General features: G+C 45.2%; 1 protein-coding gene across 2 annotated transcripts in view; it reads right to left on the bottom strand.

Annotated features, from left to right (window-relative positions):
* The window catches only part of LOC125281949 (ral guanine nucleotide dissociation stimulator-like), a 476,760-nt gene extending 461,692 nt beyond the window's left edge, over window positions 1-15,068 (bottom strand). For both annotated transcript variants that reach the window (XM_057312911.1, XM_057312912.1), the window contains exons 1-3: window positions 13,744-15,068; window positions 7,961-8,076; window positions 4,748-4,845 (exon numbers count right to left, since the gene is read on the bottom strand). The gene's annotated coding sequence lies outside the window, so the exon portion shown is untranslated. The remainder of the gene's footprint in view (window positions 1-4,747; window positions 4,846-7,960; window positions 8,077-13,743) is intronic.
* Window positions 15,069-23,037: the final 7,969 nt, after the last annotated feature.

Raw genomic sequence — 23,037 nt, 5'->3', positions numbered from 1 at the left:
CGCTGGCTGTACAGATTACTTAAAAAATAAAATCTTTCAAAAAATAAAAAATTTACGACATGTTTAACGATCTGAATGTCACATTTTCCATGGAAATCTATTTAAAGGTCTTAAAGGAAGAGTCAGTAACTAAGTTAACATGTACCACCTAGCGAGGCGCCACAATACAGGCTTTGTAGGTTAACAAAAAGTAACCGATCTCGTCCCGCTCTGCTTTTTCTCACCTTCTCCACCTGGAATGCCTTTCCCCAACTACCGCGAGCCCCACTCACCATGCCCGGACCTGCTCCCTCAGGAGGACACCGTCCCCCTCCCTCTGATCTCCCCATCACTGTCTTCCCCATCACGATTCTCTACCTGGTCTCGCCTGCTCCTGCAGGATCTGCCCTACGCACCTCAACCCTGCTACCATGGGAGAGTAACCTGTCCAGCATGCAAGAAAACAGATGTCCCTGGGGGTGAAGACAGAAGGAATACACATGAGCAGATGGCAAATTTTATTAAGAGGCCCTACTGTCAGGGAGAGTGAGAACTCTTAAGAATATCAAGGAAACAGGGGCGCCTGGGTGGCGCAGTCGTTAAGCGTCTGCCTTCGGCTCAGGGCGTGATCCCGGCATTGTGGGATCGAGCCCCACATCAGGCTCCTCCGTTATGAGCCTGCTTCTTCCTCTCCCACTCCCCCTGCTTGTGTTCCCTATCTTGCTGGCTGTCTATCTCTGTTAAATAAATAAATAAAATCTTTAAAAAAAAAAATATCAAGCAAACAGAAAAAAAAAGTGGCACTTGTTAAGCTCAAGAAAACAGGAAAACAAAAAGTGGAACTAAAAGGGAATATAATCATGCTACATTAACCAGCTCAGTAGTGAGCAACATTAACAAAGTCAAAACAATTCACCAAATTATGACTCTAAACAAAAATTGTGCTACAACTATGTGGGGAAAGATGGGAGTTCAAAATGTAACTTTTTCTAAAAGTGACGCATCGATGGCCCTGCCTCTACATAGATATTGCTGGGAACCGTGGACAGAAATGCTAAAAGAAACAGATAAGCAGGGTTCCAGGCAGCTCTGGGAGGCAGATGGTGGAGGCAGGACAGGAGCCCGCTGGGTTCTGTATGAACCATTCAACACTGTTTTACTTTTGAACACATGCACCTACCACCCTCTGATAGAAGTGAAATTTCTAAGTAAGAAAAAGAAACAGATTCTCTAACAGAAGCACTTCCAGCAGGACATAAGCGTTTTCCTACAACTTTTCAACCACGCTACCCCTTGCCCCTTCAACAGTGTCTCTCCACCCTCAGGACGCAGGGCAGCTGAGGACAGCGTGCATGGCCTGAGACCTGGCGTCAGCCTGCCGGCTCCGTACTCTTGAGAAAGCTACTGTAAGCTCTGAACCTGACCTTTCCCCGCCCGTGACATGAAAACACCACCACGGACCTCAGGGACCCGGCTGCGTTGCTCTGCACCCAGACGGTGAGTAAGTGTGAGGATGACCGTACACCCTGGACCTAAGTCACCCAGATGCAATCTGTCTCACTACCCTCTCCCCCTTCACACCACCGTCCAGGCGGGCTTTCATTCTGACCACGCCCCCACACTGCGCCGAGCACTTGCCAGAGTGTCCTCCAAGTCGCCAAACCCGAAGGCCAAACCTCAGTCCTCATCATGACCTTTCCTGACACTTCAGAGAGTTGATCACATCCTCCTCCTGGACACTTCTTCCCTTCTTCCCATGGTGCCAGTGCTTGTGGTCTTCTTCACACCTGCTCTGTGCCAAACACTGCTCATGTTCGTCCTTGAGCACTTGATGGCAGGGTGACCCGAGGCTCAGGCTTGCTTGTCTTCTCTGTGCTCACTCCCTCGGTGACCACAGACCGTCACTGCGTTTTCATGGCCACTTCCAGCTCAGACTTCTCTTCCAAGCTCCAAATGCCTATTTACAACTGCCTACATGACATCTCTACTTGGATCCCTAACAGAATCACAAACTTAAAATGCCTACAGTGAGCTCCCCATCTGGCCCTCTAAACCAAGTTCCACCCACAGCCTTCCCCCCATCTAGTTGCCCAGGCCAAGAGCCTTCTAGTCAACTCAACTCCTCCCTTTGTCCTCACACCCCTTATCCAATCTGTCAGCAAATCCTACTGGTTCTGCCTTTGAAATACATCCAAGGCCCAACTGCTTCTCACCACCTCCAGTTTTCCTGCTCCAATCCCAGCCTCCGCTGCTGCTCACCTGGTTCCCTGAACAGCGTGCCGACAATCTCCTGGTTGTCCTCTACTCTCCCCCACCCTCCAACCCCCACCACCAGTGTCTATTCCCAACACACTAGCCTTTCACACCTTAGCCGAATCTCAGGGCTCAACACTGAGGGAGGGACAGCTGCCCTCCGGAGCCGACAGCCAGCACCGCCTTACCCTAGCGACTCTTTGTTTGGACAAACAGCCCCAGAATCTCACAGCCCAATCTCTATCGATTGCTCTCAGCTGCCCTGACGCTAAATAAGCCATCTTTATTCACCAAATGGGGGTTTTCAGATGGGTCTCCGGGCAACCTTCCTTTCTGTCTACTGCCTCCCCACACCCCATTAACCCTGAAAATAATCTCCATACATATTTCAGCAATTCAACTCCTCCAAAACTTTGCTTTTGCTTTCCTAGAATTCTGATTGTAAAACACCTCCATCACAAGTTCTGCCTTAAGAATGCAACAGCCCAAAACAAATCAAGAACCAAGACCCTGATCTGTCCTGCAGGGGCTCAAGTGGACCAGGGCCCTCAGGTACATCAAGGAACCCGGGTCTCAGAGGAACACCATTAAGTCGATGCTGTACAAAGCCAGGCTTACTCGTGTGGCCTCACCAGTTGTCCAGAATTGGGGGAAACAATTATAGAAACACTGGTTATAAGGTTATTTTCCTGGGTTTACATATTTTCAAACAGGGGGGAAGGGGAGGGGAGGGCCAAACTAGAAGCAGCAGATTATATCCCGGTGCTCAAAGTTCCAGTGAGCCAAGAACAGGCTCTCAGTTCCCTGTCAGGCCTTCGTTCCGCTGCACATCACATTAAGAAGAAAAATTTTGTGTAACTTCTGCTAAATATGAAACTGTCTTGGGCTCTACCATGACGAACGATTTTTAATAGCTAATGCTGATGAAAAGTTATACTTGATATTCTCCCTCTTGTTTGGATCCAGTAAGAAAAGAGAACTTATTTTGTGGCAAGCATTAAACACTACTTCATCCAGCATTTAGTGAAAACTACCCATGGGTCAAGCAGAAAACATGCAGAAACAAAATAACAAAATCTTTGCCCTTAAAGATGCAGAAACAGACTTGTACCCAATAAATATAGCCCACTGGTACAGGAAGAAACATCGAAATGTGCAGGGAGGGCGGGGAGGAGACAAGGGATGTAAACAGCTGGGCATGGCCTTCTCCAAAAGACAGCAGAGTCACACCTGGCACAGCACACAGAACAGGTGCCTCTCGTAGCCAAGAAAGGGTAGAAGGAATCAGAGAAAAGGAGCAAAACTTCCAGGCCTTACTTGGAAACTGAAACTTCGTGACACAATTTTCCTTCCCTTCCCTAATACCTAATCCTGGCAGAAACAAAAGTGGGTTTGGAGGAGAAAGGAGAACAAAGGAGGAAAGTGAACTGACCTCCAGAAGGAAATGGAAAAACAATCCAGGGTCCTGCCCCTTGGACATCTAAGACAAAGACACTTGCCAAAGTCAAATTCAACGTAATTATAAATGATTCTGAATTCTGAATCCATGAAGTCTAAGTTTATGGGGCTTTTACACCAAAGCAATGTATTGCTAAAATCTTACCAATGCTAATACCACAAGACAGATTGATGAATCTTCTATCAACGATCTGTCCTCGATTTACCACTAGGCCTACCAGAAAGAGCAGTCTTTGGAAATAAGACAAACTGGAATAAAATCTCAACTCTATAACCTCCCAACTGTGGAGTGCAGCACAAGTGCCAAGGTTACAAATTAACAAATCACAAATAACCCAATCTCTGGGGCTTAGTTTTCCTCTCATTAAAGTGGGGGAACTGCCACCGAATAGCAATTGCTAACATTTGTGAATGCTGAGCACATTTCACATTTCTTATGGCATCTTCACCACAACCCTGGGAGAGCGGTCCCATCACCAGCACCCTTTGTCAGAGGAAAGAGCTAGGTTTAAGTAGTCAGTGAAGAGTTGGCATGGAGAGAGAGCTAGGTTTCGGTAGTTAGTGAAGTTAGTAAGTAAGCAGCCAAGCCAACATCTGAATCCAGAGCCCGTAAGAATAAAACACGAGTAAAAAGCACAGGCTCCAAAGCCAGACTGAGTCTGAATCCCAGCTTTGCTTTTTACTAACTTAGTAACCTTTAACCTCTGTTTCAGTTATGCAAATGTGAAACAGGGGCAAAGGGTAGCCTCATTCAGGGGATTACTGCCAGAGACTCACCTAGGAGCTGGATGGCCCAGTGCTGACCCTGTTGGGCCACTCTTCTAGGGCACATGCTGCTACTGTCACAACTATCAGGGACAGGACTGTCATCCTGCCTGCCTCTCTCCACACATAAAAGGCACTAAACAACTAATATTTCTTCCCTCACCTACTCTGCAAAATCAACTAGCTTTTATTTGTTTCTAGTATATGTCAAAGAAACCTTAAGACAGATGAAAGAAAAATCAAAACAAAAGGAAAAACCAAAACACAAATGTAACAAGAGAATTATACTCACAGTTCTGAAGGCCACGGTAACTCTGTGAAGAAATCAAACGTGGGTTTAAAGGAAATGCTCCCGGTTTCTCTTTCCTCTTTCCATAGTCCTCAGAGAACCTGACAAGGAGAGACAACATGCGCATTAAAACCCCCTTCCTTTCACTTCTTGAAGCTCTACTGAACTCACCCCTCAGCCAGTTCCATCACTTCCCACGCAAGCCTACTGGGCAACGCCTGGGATGAGGGGTGAGAAGAGGGCACCACGTCCCTGTCTTTAAACCTATTTCTACTTAAGAAACACACAGGAAGGAGCGCCTGGGTGGCTCAGTCGTTAAGCGTGTGCCTTCGGCTCAGGGCGTGATCCCAGAGTCCTGGGATCGAGCCCCACGTCAGGCTCCTCCGCTGGGAGCCTGCTTTTTCCTCTCCCACTCCCCCTGCCTGTGTCTCCTCTCTCACTGGTATCTCTCTCTGTCAAATAAATAAATAAAATCTTAAAAAAAAAAAAAAAAAAAGGAAAGAAATACATGTGAAGCAACTGGAAACTATTCAAACATATCAAAAATCATAAATTAACGGTGTGGTTGGCTAATAAGTGCACGATACAATGACAGAGTATAGACATCTATTCCACTGCCTTCCATCAAAACTATACTAAAGAGATATTTTTTTAAAATGTTCTAAACAGGGGCGCCTGGGTGGCTCAGTCGGTTAAGCATCTGCCTTTAGCTCAGGTCATGATCCCAGGGTCCAGGGATGGAGCCCCAGGTCAGGCTCCCTGCTCAACAGGGAGTCTGCTACTCCCTCTCCCTCTGCCCCTCCCCGTTTGTGCTCTCTGCTCTCTCTCCTGTGCAAACACTCACTCCCTCAAATAAGTAAATAAATAAAATCTTTTTAAAAAATGTTTGAAACAGCACAGGGAGAACTGAAAGGAGAAAAAAGCCAAGATTTTTGAAGTACTGAGGAAATCTTCTAACATGGAAGATTGAGACCCAAACAAAAAAGTAAAAAGAAGAAACCTGGAGGAGACAGAAACTATAAAAGACTGAAGTAGAGTAAATAAGTCAGCAGGCCCAAGAAAGCCAGGTCCCAAATCAGCAGTGGAACACACGGGAACCACTTCCACTTGCACAGCAGTGTCCTAGAAGACCAGAAGTGGCAGCAGCAGTGTAGACAGAACGGGGGTAAAGAAGGCATAGCCCCAAATACAGAGGAGCCGGGGAAGGCCATGGAAGCTGAAACCAGAACCTCAACACCAGGCACAACGTGACGCCCCCTCACTCTGAAAGAAGATGGGAGGGGGCATTCCCCAGAAAAGTAGAGGCATCTATGGACTGAAGTCACCCTGCCCAGCTGCACTGAACAGACCTGGACTTAATGACCGTACATACAGTGAACAGTGAATTCTCCAGCTCTCCTACAACAGACCACACACGCACACCGCTGGCTTCCAGATTCTGAAGTCAGAATTGTGCCGGAAAGGGACTGGAGAATATTTCTGGGGAATCTGATCAGCTCCAAAAGACAGATCTAAAGATACTAACCCTGGGGACCCCCAACACATGGCCCACCCAGAATACCCTGATGTAAAAGTCAAAGGGCCCCACCACGTCAGACAGGAGAAGGAAGGAAACAACCTAAAAGAAACAGAGACTATACAAACTATCAATAATATAGAGGTAAGACAACACTGCAATCAATAAAGAAAAACAGGATGTTCTTCTAGAAAAATAGAAAAAGAGCCCTTGGAAATCTAAAGAACCTTTCTGAAATCAGAAATAATAAACTAAAGAAAAGTTTCTCTCTGTTCTCCCTGAACAGAGAATAAAAAAGCCCCCCCCCCCAAAAAAAAAGGCAGAAAAGGAGGAGCAAAGGAAGGAAGAAGAAGAAGAAGAAAAAGGTATTAAGATAATTACAACCTTTGCCCAGGACAGCCAAGTTCCGGATAATAAGACTTCCAGAAAAACAAAATAAGGAAAAGCAAGAGAGAAAACCTCAGCACAGTAATGCCAAAGAGTATTCCCAGAACTGAAAACTCCCAGTTACCAGAATGAAGGGACCCGCTGAATATGCAGCACAGTGGATGAAAACCGACCACACAAGGTACACCATCACGATATTTCAGAAGACTTGGACAAATTGTAAAACTCCTACAAGCTTCTAAAGATGGGAGGGGAAACAAGTTACATACGAAGGAAAAATGAGAATAGCTTCTGAATTCTAAAACAGTAACATGAAAACAAGAAGGCAATGGAGCAATCTTTGAATTTATGAACAAAAATGAATTCCAATACAGAACTCTATACCCAGCGAAACCATCAATCAAGTTTCAATCATGCATGGTCCCAAAAGGTTTGCCTCCTAAGCATCCTATGTCAGAAAGCCCCTGGAGAAAGTCTTCCACCAAAACACGAGCATCAACAAAAAATGAGCAAGGCGTGAGCTTCCATTAGAAGGGATAAGGGAATCCCCAGGACGACGATGAAGGGAGATTCCAGAATGGTGGCTGTGCACCAGGAGAGAGAGAAACAAGTCCAAGCCGGAGCAGTGTTGCTCAAGAGGAGGGAATGCTGAAGGCTGTCTTCAACTTGCCCAAAAACACTGTACTATCTTTTTAAAGTAATTAACGCCACCAAAAGGAAGAAGTCAGTGAAGAAAGACAAAGACAAGAGTTGCCACAAACATAAAATCCAACTGTGGACAAAAGCCAAACGATGAGAACAAAGGAACATCCAGGGACAACACAATAAAAGACCGAAGGAGCAAGCAGCTCAGAAAAGAAGAGAACGGAGATCTCCAGGAAACTGTCTGCCAGAAATCAAATGTGAAGAAGAGATGAGTCTGTATGACCATGAAGAAAAATTACTAAGAGGCTACTGGAAGGTATGGGGAAAATAGGTCTGGGGTAGGGGGTAAATTACAATAGGTATAAAAAGGGTTAAGAATGTGGGGGACTGATGGGGCACCTGGGTGGCACAGTGGTTAAGTGTCTGCCTTCAGCTCAGGGCGTGATCCCGGCATTATGGGATCGAGCCCCACATCAGGCTCCTCCGCTGGGAGCCTGTTTCTTCCTCTCCCACTCCCCCTGCTTGTGTTCCCTCTCTCGCTGGCTGTCTCTATCTCTGTCGAATAAATAAATAAAATCTTTAAAAAAAAAAAAAAAAGAATGTGGGGGACTGAAGAAAGATGAGTACCTGTCATAATGCCCTGGGCGCACCTCTATCACAGGACTTACCCACTGTACCATCATCACTGACTGACTTCTCTGTCTCCCTCCCTCAGCTGCAAAGACCTTTGGAGAGGATCATTTCTCATCCAGTTATCACCCTGCAGAGTCCAGTACAACGCCTGCTACAAGAGTATACACAAAAGCAAAGGGTTTTTTGTATTTTTTTGCATTTATTCGGGTACTGAGTATCTACTACACATACCTGCTATCCTTCCGGAGAACTAGAATTCAAAGACATATGGACCTTGCTTGCCTTTAAAGAGTTTCAACTTTTTTTCACACCTGAGAAAACAAATATTTCTCCTATATCCTCACTCTCCCCAAAAGATGAAAAGTTCACCAGGGGCTTACAGAACTTTAATAGTCCGGCTATCACTAATGGATATGGAACCCAAGACCTGATGACACTTGCTTGACATTGTACGCATTGTGTAATATGAAAAGAGTGCCGGCTTGGGTATCAGGACACCTGGTTTCTAGTACTTTAGAATTACTCTTTTTGAAGAAGAGGAAATCCCAACTCCTTGATATGACCTGTTGGTCCCTGAATGATCAAGCCCAGTCTGACTGTCATGCTATCTCCCGTGAATCCTACAAAGCAGCAACATTAAGCCATTTTCGGTGTACAGAACAACCTGTGCCCTCCTCGACACCTCCTCCACCTGGACCTTCTTCCCCGGGCTAACCTGGACGCATGTGCGGTGGGAGCCGTGCCCTTCCCCCAGGTGAGACACCTCTCTCCTGTACCCCTCAGCACGCCTTCACATGACACCAGTATCTGTGGAGTGGCTGACAAATGCCATGCACGGCCCCAGGACACAAGGCAATAGACGAGAGAGACGCAGCACTCTGCGGTGGTGGAGCTTTCTGTGCAACAAACTAGAGCGGATGTTAAATGGGGCCTGTCAGTGTCTTCCTCCACCCAAACAGCAAGATTCTGGGGACAACGACAGCCTAAGTTCCGCAGCCTCAGCACCGCCATCCCAGACAAATATTTAAAGCACTATTAAATAAAACCAAAGTGAAGGTCAAAAAGCCCCAGTGCCTGCAGCAGGTAACATTTGCTCTTTAAAAGCCCTCTTTTTCTACTGTCGTTGTTTGTTTGTTTGTTTATTGCCTCTTGTCTGTTAGGAGTATAAACCTGAAAATGTCATTCAGGGAAATCTCGCGAGTCCGCTGGAACTGGCTTTATTCTCCTTACTACCCGCAAACACAAGACAGCCCAGTTACTCCCCACGTCTGGTTTCTGTTCGCCACTCTATAACCAACAGCACGCACTGGACCGAACACCTAAAACACACGATCAGAACACATGCACTTGATGCGTGAATGACCTAATGATGAATAAATGAGCGTATACACTGGCTTTGAGGGCCTTATAATTGCTCCTCACTCTAGTTTCTATTTTAAGGAGAATTCAAGCAGATAGCAACACCGCATTTATCAACACTGGACCTGCTGGATGTCTGCCATTTGAACAGCGGGCAGCTTAGGGCCACGTCCAGCATGGAACTACTAAAGTACAAGCATAACAATTTGAACTAGTTCAACTAGGGCAGAAAACTAGGTATTTCCCCAATCCTATAATTAAAATGCTTAAATTCTTTTGCTCCAGACAAAGAAAAATTAAACTTGGCTCATTATACAATGAAATAAATTGCCAGCTCCTTGAAGGTATTTGTAAGATGGACACTCTCTACATTTCTGGCATAAGTGGGGACATTTATACGTACACGGGGTCCTCAGGCTACTCTGAACTCTCTTCCCCCTAACATGCAAATGAGAATTTCCCACCAGTCACAACACACTCTGAATCTATGCTTCCTGAACAGGTAACGTACTCCACACTATCACTTTGCTTCTAATCGTCTCGTTTCAGTGCACAGTCCAACCTGGACAGTCCCTGACACCCGCCTCTCACTCACCCGGACAACAGTGACAACCTGCCATCTGCGGAGGGTGTGGTGTCATAGCAATCTCTCCCAAGTGCTTTACAAGCACCAGCTCTGGAATCCTCACAGCCCTAACTGATTACTACTCTTGTTCCATTTTGCATGTGAGAAAACAAAGTCCAAAAAAACTTAAGACATTTTCCAAGGTCACACAGCAGACAAGGGAGAGAGAGATCAGGCACTCAAACACCAGCTTACCTTAGAATCATGATGCTATTCTGGCTTCCCAAGTTACCCAGATATTATTACTGTTAAAACAATGGACATGATTTGGGCTTTCCAAAGCAAACATAACAGAAAGATTCTTTCTGAAGCTGAGTAACAGTCAACATGACACACTGCCATATTAGAAGATATCTGGCTTGAATTAACCATGCAGGCTGAGCCCCGGGCAGGAAATGGTCCGCTTGATGCTAACTGCCAAATAAAGCCCAAAACCACTGTTTCTCAATGCACAACATTCTAACCATTTAAATTATCTGTGAAGGTCTCTAATGTCCAAAATATATAACCACTTCACACAGGTGTCCCTTCCTCTAAGCTCAGTGTACCAAAGGTTTCTGCACTCAGGCAAGCCGTAGTAACCTGTACTGAAGAACACAGGTCAGAAGAAACTTTCTGAAAAACCAAAAATGTATAAAGAATGCAAACATGATTATGAAAGTTATCTGGGCAAACAAAAGCTTCTTTATGCTTCAAAATAATTTTCTAGTCAAACACATTCTAATACTAGACAGTGGACCAGCTCATAGGTCATAGGTCACTGCATCCCATTCATCTGTGTGCCAGCGCATGGTACAGGGTCTGCGGTCCAACCGGTAGTAAGCTACTGATGATGTGAATACATTAGGGAAATGAAGAGGCAATATTACTAATTGCTGAAAAACCGGTATTAGGAACAACAACAACAACAATAAATCGCCCGTTCTACATGCAGAGTACACGGTGAATACCAACTGCTTGCACATCTTAGATACGCTGGTCAAACTCATCAGGGAATAAGATTAGCTTTTAAATCCCCACAACAGAAATAAATACATCACTGGGAACTGTATTTGCTGAACCTCAGGCTGATCCTTCCCTAACTAGCCATGTACTAAGAACTATGTTCTGTCACATTTGTCAAAGAGTTATGATAATCTCCACTTAACAGATAAGAAAACAGATTTAGAGCTTAAGGAACCTGGTCAACATGCAGGGAATAAGAATCGAATCTGAGGTTCAAAGCAAGACCTATCCAACACCCATCCTCTTAACCACCATCTGTTCTACACTGTAAATAATATCCATAGAAAATTCCACTGCACAAAGGCTCATTAAAAATACGAAAGAAACACTATTCTACTCAAATTAATTAATAGGCACAGTTAACATATTCAAGACAAGACAACGCTTCAATTGTACACAAATGAACGAATGGGCTACTAAGGTATACCTAAGGGTCATTCTGTCTACCTGAGAGAGGCACCAAAGGAAGGACCCATGAACCAAATGCGTGCAGTACTTAGCAGGAAATCTCCTGCAAGGCCTGGGAGTGGTAAGTGATCAAGAGACACAGTCGTGCGGGCATCACTGGCCTCGGTGGAACTGGAGATCACTACCTGGACAAATGGAAGCAGTTTGCAAAGCGAAGGGTCCCAGATCTAGGTAAGGAAGACGAAGCACATTCCCTCCTGCCTCTCCTAGAAAGAGCAACTAGGAAGGCTGGAAAGAGTAACTGCAGAAGCTCTCTGACCACTCTGAAAAGTAAACTGGAGCAGGGGGATTAGGAAGCAAGACTGGATTTAAACGACGACCAAAATCAGCAGATTTCAATACAATGGAAAGTCTCCTTGCATGATATCCTAAATGGGGAGGGCACACCCCAAACTTATTCAGCATAGGAAGAACCAGAAAAGCGTCAATTCCCGTGGGAGGAGAAAATCAACACAAGCCAATATCAAGAAGGGAACAAATATGACAATCAGCCCAGAGGGACTTTAAAACAACTACTGTACAAATAATTCCACAAACAAGCATACACACAACATACTCGATATCGCAAATTCTTCTTTTCCTTTTCTCTCTTAAACCCACTGGCTCTGGCCCCCACCACTCCACGAACTTCTCCCTCTAAGACTACCGACGACCTCTGCACTGCTCAATCCAATCATTAGAGCCCAGGGCTCGTCCTTTCGACAACTGACAAGAGCTGATCTCCCACTCATGTTCTCGTGATTTTCTTCTTACCCCACCGATGGCTCCCTCCTTCCAGAGTCGCCCAGGGCTCTGTCCTTTCTCCTCTCAGCTATGCTTACCTCCCAGGCAAGCTCATTCAAATGCTGCTTCTATGCTAACAAAGCTAAAACTTGTCCCTCCGGCTCAGCCCGACTGCCTGGCCTTGCGCTGGACTGACCGCTGTTCACTCTGCACCGCAGCCCCACCGCGGCCTGCTCCTGCGCATCACCAAGACGGCAGAGCTACTTCTCCCAAAACCCCTTCCCGCTACAGCTCAGGGCGGCGGGCAGTGAACGCTAATAAGAGGCAACGTGGGCAAAATGAAGAGAAACATCATTCTCTTCAACTCTGCCAGCCCTCCCAGCGGTAGGGATGGATTCTAATTCCCCGTACGACTAATTGTCGAGAATGGCCCGGGTTTTCCTGACCAAACCCTGGCAGGTGTACTCTCTGCCGGGCCTGCTTGTAGGCCCCTTGGGGAAGTGGAGCATCACCGAAGAGAACTCAGTGAAACGTCCGACACCTCCAAGCGCAGGTGCTGACTGGCCCGCCCCCTCCACAAACCTTCCTACACACAGCCTTCTCCGTTCACGACAACGTCCGCCTTCCAGCTGCTGAGCCGAGAAACAACGGACGTCATCCCTGCCGCCTGTCTTCCTCCCACATTCCCCATCCAGTCTTGTCAGCAAGTAATGTTGGTTCTTCCCACAAAAGAGGCCCAGACGCTGTCCCCTCGCCATCATGCTCACCAACACCATCGTGACCGGAGCCACCATCCCTCACCGAAATGACTACAGCACTCCGGAACAGGCCTCCCCGCTCCCAGCCCTGCCACCCTAGCATACATGCTCACCACGGCAGACCGATTCCAAGCCTAGATCAGACGGCATCGCTTCTCTGCTCCAAACCCTAAATGGTCCCTCATCTTACATGGATGACAACAGAGAGTCAGTGAAGGAACGAGGCGAAGGACTGAGCCAACAGGTGTTCCCCACACTGCTAGGCTGTTTGTTCAAGGGGTCAATGGGACTGAAGAAGGGGCCTCTGAGGGCAGTCAGTGTGGAACTGCTGGTGAGAACACTTTTAAAGATATTAAGAAAACCCTGATTTAATACAACCTGGAGTAGAATCTGCTAAGACACATTATAACTTATGACAGTAAAAATATCTGCAGAGCAGAAAAAGGGTTAGCTGGAAAATATACAATGATGAAAATATAAGTTGCTTAAAGCATTTAAACTATGGTTATTCAGTCTATCATTCATGAGCAGGAACTTTGTGGAAAGTATTCGAACCCATCATGTGTTACTGAGCCAGTAGTACCAACGGCAACCTCATGAAAATAGCCTGACTTGTCCTACCACACTGCAGTTCAATGGTTTGTGCAAGGCTCTGTTGTGACTTTTCAACCGCAGAGCCAAGACTGAAATCTATTTGAAAAAGACCCCCTCCTTTACTCATCACTATTACCAAACACTGAATTGCTTCGGAAATTAGCTTTTGCTCCTACGTGTTAACATTTCTTCATGAGCTCAGCCTAAATTGACAAGGCACAGCAGCGCTCATATGAGGGACTTCGGGCAGTGAAGGCATTTCAGTGGCTGCAAGCATCTTACTCACAAGCAACGTCCGACGCGGCCACACGGCTCCCCCGCCGCCACAAGTTAGAGCAGCGCCTGCTGACTCACTCGGAGGAGCGTGCAACTCCTGACCTCAGGGTGGAGTTCACGCCCCACGCTGGGCATAGCGGCTAATTAAAAATGAAAAAAATTAAAAGTTAAAGAGAGAAGTGGATTTATGTCCCCACACAAACGTGTAGCAGATGTGTTTTGAGCTCAAACTACAGTTCCAGCGGCATTTCTCAAACCTCAATGCAAGTACAATGAAAATTCACGTATCTCAAACCCACTTCACCGAGCAACTGAGGCACTTCCATCAGACCATCCATCGGAGAGAGGAATCTGCGCTGTAATGACGTGCGGAAAGGCAAACATCAAAAAGAATCTAGTGGAATTCTATCGATGTCTGCCAAACGATGAATACACTAAACTGAAATGATATGCTCCCGAACTGGTATCAGTGTGCAAGAGCACCTACGAGTATGCAGACACTGTCAGAGATGACATCTGTAACCTTCCGTGACGATCAGCCCCGAGACTGAACATTTGTCATTGGTTGTGATGATACGGAACACTACCTGTGAGCTCCAATTACAAAACATGTTATCCAACCCTCCCCCGAAAAAAAATTCCATTCTTATTAGACCTGTATTATAATATATATACATACTCAATTATTATTTGAAATTCTGTCAATAAAAATTTTATAGATATTAGTGTTCTCTCCTGTTATGTAAGTACTTACATAATATCCTTCATTTTGCCTCTTAGTCTGCAAAACCTAAAATATCTACCATCTGCCCCTTCACAAAGAAGCCTGCCGATCCGTTTCAGTCATCTTCCCCAGATCTTCTGAACCCAGGTACAGCTAAGGCACATACCACATATCTTTAACTTCTCAGCTGTTTTTTTCTTTTTAACTTAAGTCTGTCATTTTACCTTTATTCCTTATAAATTTTACCTTGTTGATTTTAGCACTTCATTACAACCTGTCGAAGTATTTTCAAATCCTGATTCTAAAAATGAACGGTCTCCCAGCATTAACTCCTGTTCTTTACTCAAATTCTTGATGAAAACATTACGACAGGTGTCAAGTATGACACACTTCTGGAGACATCTTCACTTGGGTGCAGAAATTCTGGTATTTTAGTTTTGTGGCAAATTACACTACATGTGGTTGCAATGTATCTTCTACCTACAAGCAGTAATTTCTTTTCTTTTTTTTTGGAAGATTTTATTTATTTATGTGACAGAGAGAACACAGCAGGCGAGTGGGAGAGGAAGAAGCAGGCTCCCAGCGGAGGAGCCCGATGTGGGACTCGATCCTGGAACGCCGGGATCACACCCTGAGCCGGAGGCAGACGCTTAAGGACTGCATTACCCAGGCGCCCAAAAGCAGTAATTTCTTGAACTCCCTAGTAATGACAGGAATAACAATTTACTTTCTAGGCTGTATGCAGGAAAGGATTAAGCTTGCCCCAGGGAAGATTTGGCCATTGCCCAGCTCCTGGGAAGTCACCTCTGAGCCTTTGGAATCCCCTGCCTGATAAGGCGGTCTTTGTTTAGCTGGGGGCCTTCGGCCACACCAGACAGTCCATGCTAACAATTTGATTTCTGGTGGAGCCTTGGGCCACACACGACACCAGTTTGATCTCCAGAGGGATTGGAGACTAAACTCAGCCATGTAGGCAGTGCCTATGGGACAACCCTCAATACATATCCTGGACACCAAGGCTCAGGTGAGCTTCCCTGGTTGGCAGCATCGGTGCTGGGAGAAGTCAGCACACCTGCACTGCGAGAGGACAACTAGAAGCTCATGCTTGGTCTTCCCTGGACTTTGCCCGGTGTGCCTTTCCTTCACTGACTTCTGTCCGCATCCTTGCCCTGTAATAAACCATAACCATGAGGATAATGGCTTCTCGCAGTTCTCTAAGTCCTTCTAGTGAACCACGGAACCTGCAGGTAGTCTTGGGGGCCTCCCAAACTCTAGGTCCTGATGATTTACAACGTCCTTACAGCAACACTACAGCAGTGTTCTTTCAGCACGAGGAGATGCTAGTTTAAAATGCAGGTGACAAGGGCGCCTGGGTGGCACAGCGGTTAAGCGTCTGCCTTCTGCTCAGGGCGTGATCCCGGCATTATGGGATCAAGCCCCACATCAGGCTCCTCCGCTGGGAGTCTGCTACTTCCTCTCCCACTCCCCCTGCTTGTGTTCCCTCTCTCACTGGCTGTCTCTGTCTCTGTCGAATAAATAAATAAAATCTTTAAAAAACAAATAAAATAAAATAAAATAAAAAATAAATAAAATGCAGGTGACAGGCTTCCACATCAGCAATGATCATCCAACATCTCTGTGGGATAATACCAGGCATTTGCATTAAAAAAAATTTTTTTTTGAGAAAGAAAAAGCCAGATCACGAGGCGGTGGGGCAGGAAAGGAGACTCCACACTGAGCACAGAGCCTGACACAGGGCTGGATCTTATGACCCTGAGATCATGACCTAAGCCCAAAACAAGAGTAGGACGCTTAACTGACTAAGGCACCAGGCCCCCCTGCCTGCATCTCTCATATACTCTCCTTGGTGATTCTTACATACACTACTTTCAGGACCACTGACGTACCCAAAAGCTTCCTGAGGCAGTGACCGTCTTTTTTTTTTTTAATTTACTTACTTACTTACTCACTTATATAATCTCTACACACAACGTGGGGCTTAAACTCACAACCCCAAGATTAAGAACCACATGCTCCACCCACTGGGCCAGCTAGGCACCCCAGGACTGTCTTCTTTTTAATGAATCCCCATCAGGACAAGATGCTCAAGAGTCAAGAGTGACTCAGGACAATGCTCTGAATCTGGTAGAGAAGTGAGAACAACTGGCATTATTAGTCTTCTAAAACTTAGACTATATACACGTGTGAGATTTGTTTTGTCATTCCTCAAATATCCAAGACAATGTAGAAATAAATGACTGAATGCAAACCACAAGTTACTTGGATACAGTGTGAACAACGGATTCAACGGTGTCCATTTCTCACCCATTTTTCAATTACATCCATTTTTTTCAATCTCCTGACAGTTAATAGGAAACCTGAGTTTTAGAAGCTGTCTTCATACCCTTCTCATCTACTAAAAAGATCACCCGTGAGCTAAAGGTCAAGACAGCTGAGAGAATCTTGAGAGTTCTCCTCTGTCAGTATCAAGGAGCCATTTACCCAAGGAGCCTTACCCTGTTATTTCTTCATCTCTAAAGTGGGAGCCCCGGACCAGTTGATCCCTAAATTTAGATCAACCTCTAAAATCCTAGACTACCTAAAACAATAAAAATAAAGGAGGCAAACACCCAGTGGAAAAGTTTAGAATTTCCAATGAAATAGTTGAAAGGGCAGACTCAAAGACGAAAATCAAACATCAACTCTTCACCAACCAAATCATCAACCGTCACCCGACAAAAATTAATTCATATGTAGACAACTTGCATTTAAACTAAGTTACTCCTGCTACCTCTTTTATCAAGTCAATTCCTTAGGACACAAATAATGTATTTTTCCCAAAGCAAAAAGCAAAGCTTTTTTTTGCCATGACACAGCCAAGGAGACGCCAAACTTTTTACCTACAGTGGAATCACAATTATCCCCAGCCTGAAATCTTAAGGGTGATATTTTAAACAGCCTAGGGTTTTTCACTTCTAACGTCTACACCATCACTGAATTCCATCATTTCTTAGATCTTTGCCATTCATGACACCTGGCCCTTAATGGAGGTCACAGTCCTGTCAACAGGAAGAGGGAAACTTTCTCAGACATAAACCCATTTCCAAACGCTCCCCTCTAAGCCTCAACTTCTATAGGGCAGCCATATATCACCAAAAACAGCAAATCTCTGCACGGACTGCTATAATCCAGAGTCTGTAATTCCTAAATTACATATAACGCTAATGTCAAACACGAACCAATCCAGTTTAGACTCCAGGACACCACATTCATCTGCCTGGTGCGAACATAAACCACCAGCTGCCCAGTTCCTCCTGCATCTGTTCACGGAAGAGCTAACTGTAACAGGACGAGTTAGGTATTGTCTTACAACTATTAACTATCAACGCACTTCTGAGCGGACAGAAAAACTACACTCCTTTTTGGAACTAACACAGCCAACTAAAAGTGACACTGGTCCATCTCTCATAGCCATGGGACTGTTAAGATATTCCTAATAGTTTATAAACTTTAGCTTCATCTCATGTACAACAGCATGTTGAAACATCCATGCCAACGAGAGTCCCAAACTTTCCTGGCTGGCCTTCTATGTACAAAAACCGGGCCTTGTTTTGTCTCTCGGAGGCCAGGGGAGACATCTGCACTGCTGGCTGGTAGACCTCGGTTGGTACAGTTGGGCTCAGGTGACAGCTTCATGGGCCTGTGTTTTATGTAGCGGTCTGGGATGTATGACACTTACAGTAACAGTCCCGTGATTTGGATGCTTAGCTTTCCCTTACAGCCTCACACCCGGGCAGAGTGTCAGACATCCACAGTCCAATAACAAGGAGTGCCCCCGCCTTGGGCTGGGCTCACTTTTGATAATGGGACGAAAGCCCAAGCATCCTACCCCAGGAAAACAGCTCATGTGCATACACACAATTCTGCGTACCGTTTCTGGGGTTCACGGACCTAGGAGACAGCATTTCCTCCTTAAGCAACAAACAGTCTGATCAGTAAGCACTTAAAAACAAAAAGATCTTCATGGACTTTTCACCAAGGGAGAAATCTGGGAGCCATCCTGGAATTGCTCTGGACACCCCCTCTCTCAGCCCTGGCTCTTCATTTCCCAGGTCAGAGCCTGGAGACTGGCTGAGAAACAGGCTTCAAATCACCCTCTCTCCAGTTCCTCAGTCACGCCCTTAATTAAGGCCTTCTTCACTTGTGTGTACAACGTAATTGTAGAATTAAAAGGACACAGGCTGTTAGATTGGACCATCTGAACTTTGCCCATCACTTTACTAGCTGGGCGACAGACACCGGGCAGCCATTCCCTTAATGACAAAGGCTTGGCTCCTCTCCCTTCTGAAGCGCATGACTGCAACAGCTCCTTGACCGACCCTTGTACTAGTTAACCACCCGCTTGTCATAGGAATCTGCTCCCGTCAGAATCAACCACAGGCTGCTCTGATCTTGTCAATAGTATCAACCCTACCTCCTTCTCGACCCAACCCTTTCTGTACTCCTGAACACTAGTAAAAACATCCAGTCTCACAGACCCCAGCCTCTCCCGCCTCTGCACCGTTAGAGCGGGCATGTCCTCCACGAGGCCCTGCCTGCTTCCCACCTTCCACTCTCTTTCTACAGATCCCTGCAGACAGCCAGACCTGAAGAGGTCACGGCATCTGGTCCACAGCCAGTTTCTGTATGGTTCTGGGCTAATCAAGGTTTTTACCCTTTTAAAGGTTGTTTAAAAAAAAAAAAAGGCAGCTATGTGACAGGCCCTATGTGGCCTACAAAGCCTGAAATGTTTACTATCTGACCTTTAACAGAGAAAGTTTGCTGACCTCTGAGCGTGACCGTGACGGGGACATGCCCTCCAGGTCCTCAGAGCACTCTGCTCTGGCACTATCACTGCAGGCATCACACTGCACGCTGACTGCCTCACTCCCCTCCTGTCTGTGCCCCCGGGGGCTGACACTACACCAGGCACAAGACAGGTATTTAATACTGTTGACGCCTCAACAACTGGGTCCACGTATACACAGATTTTTTTTGATACATGCCGCATAGTAAATGTAGTTTCTCATAATTTTCTCAACATCCTCTTTTCTCTAACTTACCTTTTTATAATACAGTATATGATACACATACAAAATATGTGCTAACTGCCGATTCTCAACTATGGGGAAGGGTCCGGCGGCCCGCACTGTTCAGGGGTCAACTGTCCTGGCACTTTACATGTGTACACCATCCCACATAGTAACTGCACGCAGAGCTTCAAAGATCACAGATACTAGAGTTTATATAGACAGTATCAGAAGTCACGTGACTAAAGGCAACGCACCAGGATTTGTACCTCAACCTCCTGTTTCCTAGTTAAGATGGTCTTTCTACTAAAAAGACCTGCTTCTCTACACAAACTATGATACCTAGACATCTTTGATTACTAATACCTGAGACTTTAGCTAAGGGTAAAATTTAATTTTTGACTCGCTATTTAATTTTGATAATTTTCAAATTACTGCTACTTTTTGTAAATTAAAGAAAAAAGAAAGAAACAGACACCCTAAGGAAACACTAGGCAGATATTTCTAAATTAAATATCAGTACTTAGTGGCTTTCTACTCAGTGCACCACAGCCTCCCATGATCCCACCTATACCGGTCTGAGAACCCACACCACCTTAGAGACAGGCTCCATGATACGCCTGTCAAAGAGGCTCAATCCTCTGTCTAGCTGTGCCTGCTCTAGGCAGACTTCGGAAAAAGTCAAGAGTCCGGCCAGCACTGTGTAAGAGAACGCTCCATGACGATGAAAATGTCCCATCTCTGCACTGTCCGAGGTGGTAGCCACTAGCCACACCTGCATACTGAGCACCCAAACTGGGGCTAGTGTCACTGTCAAACAGAACTTTTCATTTTATTTAATTTTAATTTAAATAGCCACACATGGCTAGCAATGACTACAGGAGACACAGATCCAAGTCTAGACTCCAAACACTGCAGTGAAATAAAACACACTTTTCCCTGTATCCTTAACTACAGGCTATGTTATCTGGCCCAATCATTCCCCTGAAAAAGACTAAAAAAGATGGACAGAATACTTTAAAATCTTAAAATCAACCAGAAACTGACAAGACAATAAGGAAAGAACAGGCCAAAATTAAAGTGAAATCAGGAACCCAAAGAGATGAACAAGCACAGAAACCACCTCTGCCCTGCAGTCATTTGCCAATTCTGAAAATTTTCAACTTTCATTTTTACAACCATGCAGGGAAAGAGGAGTAAGAATCAAAAGCTGGGTCCCTTAGGGTGTTTAACCAAAAACACTCCCTCCAGAAGCAGGGCCCTAAAGGCTACAGAGCTCAAGATAAAAGAAACCAGAGGTGAGTCACCTCTCCAGTAAAATCACAGCACTGGGCGGTCCAAAGTACCTCAAGCCTTAAACCTGCTTTAAACTGGTTGAAGCAAAAAAGAAAAAAAAAAAAAAAAAAAGAGCTCTCTGGAAGGAGCTATATCTTCATTCTATGCCTCAATAGACTCCTACAAATAATCAGAACTAAGTTAAGAATCCTACAAATAATATTCTACACCATAAATAAAAATGAATCACAGACCTAAATGTAAACCTGAAACTTTTCTAGAGGGGGATGGAGGGAAATAAAGGAGAAAACCTTTGTGACCTAGGATTAGGCAACAATTTCTTAACTACGACACTGAAAAAGCACAGTCCAGGGGTACCTGGGGGACTCAGTCAGTTAAATGTCTGCCTTGGGCTCAGGTCATGATCTCAGGGTGCTGAGATTGAGTCCCAAAGGCAGCAGGCTCCCTGCTCAGCAGGGAGTCCGCTGCTCCCTCTCCCTCGGCCCCTGCCCCCATCCCGCTCTCTCTCCCTACCTCGAATAAATAAATAAAATCTTTAAAAAAGAGAGAGAGAATGCAAAAACAAACCATAGCATGAGAGAAAAGCACAGCACACATCTGACAAAGACTTGTATTCAGAATATATAAAGAACCCACCAATAAGAAAAAAAAATTTAATAGCCAAAAGATTTGAACACCAAAAGATACACAGGTGGCAAAACCACAAAGAAAAACCATTACACACCTATCGGAATGGCTGAAAAGCTGAAACACTATCCATACCAAATGCTGCCCCAACGATCCAGCGTGACTGGAACTCTCACACAAAGCTGGGAGGAATGTGAAATGGTTCAGCCATTCCAGGACAGAGTTTGACACTTTCTCAAAAAGCCAACATAGGCCTACCACAGGATCCAGCCATTACAGTGCTAGACCCAACCATTTCCAGGAAAAACAAAAGCCGATGGTCACATGAAGACTTGAGCAAAATTATTCAAAGGCTTTATTTGTAATAACTCAAACCAAGAAACGACTCTCCACACACTGATCACGTTCGACGTCATCCCAAGCAACAGCAGGAAGAAATTCCTTGGAACTCAGCAAGGGATTCTAAAACAGATACAGATCTGCAAAGGGTCAAGGATGGCCAAGGTATGCTTAAAAAGGAACCAAGTGGGAAGAGTTCCACAATAAGACCTGTTATAAAACTAAAATAATTGAAGCAACTTAAACTGGGCAGTACCAGTGGAATTCAAGAAAGTCCAAAACAGATGCACATACACACGGACCTTTCATTTCCAAGAAAAGGGGCACTGCAGAGCGCTGGGGGAAAGATGCTCTTTTCAATGAACGGTGTTCGGACAACTAGCATGTCCAAAGGTTAATGAAGCTGGATTCCTTCTTCAGATTATGCACCAAAACCAATTCTGAGAGAATTACAAAGTTAAAGGTTAAAAGCAAAAGTATAAAAGCATTTAGAGAATAAATGAGGAACTAGTTCATGACCTCAGGGCAGGGAAAGACAGAAAAAGCTTACAAAAGACTGACAAATGGCACTAATTAAACTTAAGAACTTCTATTCATAAAAAAAAAACACACACACAAAAACCACTGAGTCAGTGAAACTGCATATGACAAAGTGGGAAGAGACAGCAGCAAAATACATAACCAACAAAGAATGTGTGTTCTGAATATATATAGTCTACAAATCAATTTAAAAATAACCTAATAGAAAAATATGGGCACTTCGAAAAACAGTGCATCCGAACGGCCAGTAAATGTATAAAAAGATGTGCAACCTCAATGTAACCAGGAAAAGGCTATTGAAAACCACAAGGCAGCAACACAGCAGAAACCACCAGAAGGGGCGGGGCGGGGCGACTGACACAAGACCAGAGCAGGGCTGAAGCAGTCATTAGAGAGAAGACTGGGGGCAGCTGGAGCCTCCCAGCACAGCGGGGAGCAACAGGAGACTCCCTCACTGAGAGGTGCTCCAGGCCAGGCGCTCTGATGTACATTTAGTGGGGTCACAGTCTATAACTGACTATAAACTAGAACTTTAACTTCACTTGACCAATGTAAGGAGAAAGAAACTGTTTCAGATCACTTTTTCCCACCAGCTCATTCCTTTTATTTTCTCCATCACAGGGCTACACCACTGACTCAGTCTGATGGGGGCCAGAAGAGGACGTGGAAACATCCTTTGTACTTCGCGTCGACATTATGGTAACCTAAG

The sequence above is a fragment of the Ursus arctos genome, unplaced genomic scaffold (genome assembly GCF_023065955.2).
Source record: "Ursus arctos isolate Adak ecotype North America unplaced genomic scaffold, UrsArc2.0 scaffold_16, whole genome shotgun sequence".
Classification (NCBI taxonomy): Eukaryota; Metazoa; Chordata; class Mammalia; order Carnivora; family Ursidae; genus Ursus; species Ursus arctos.
This window is presented reverse-complemented; position numbering and strand designations above follow the sequence as displayed.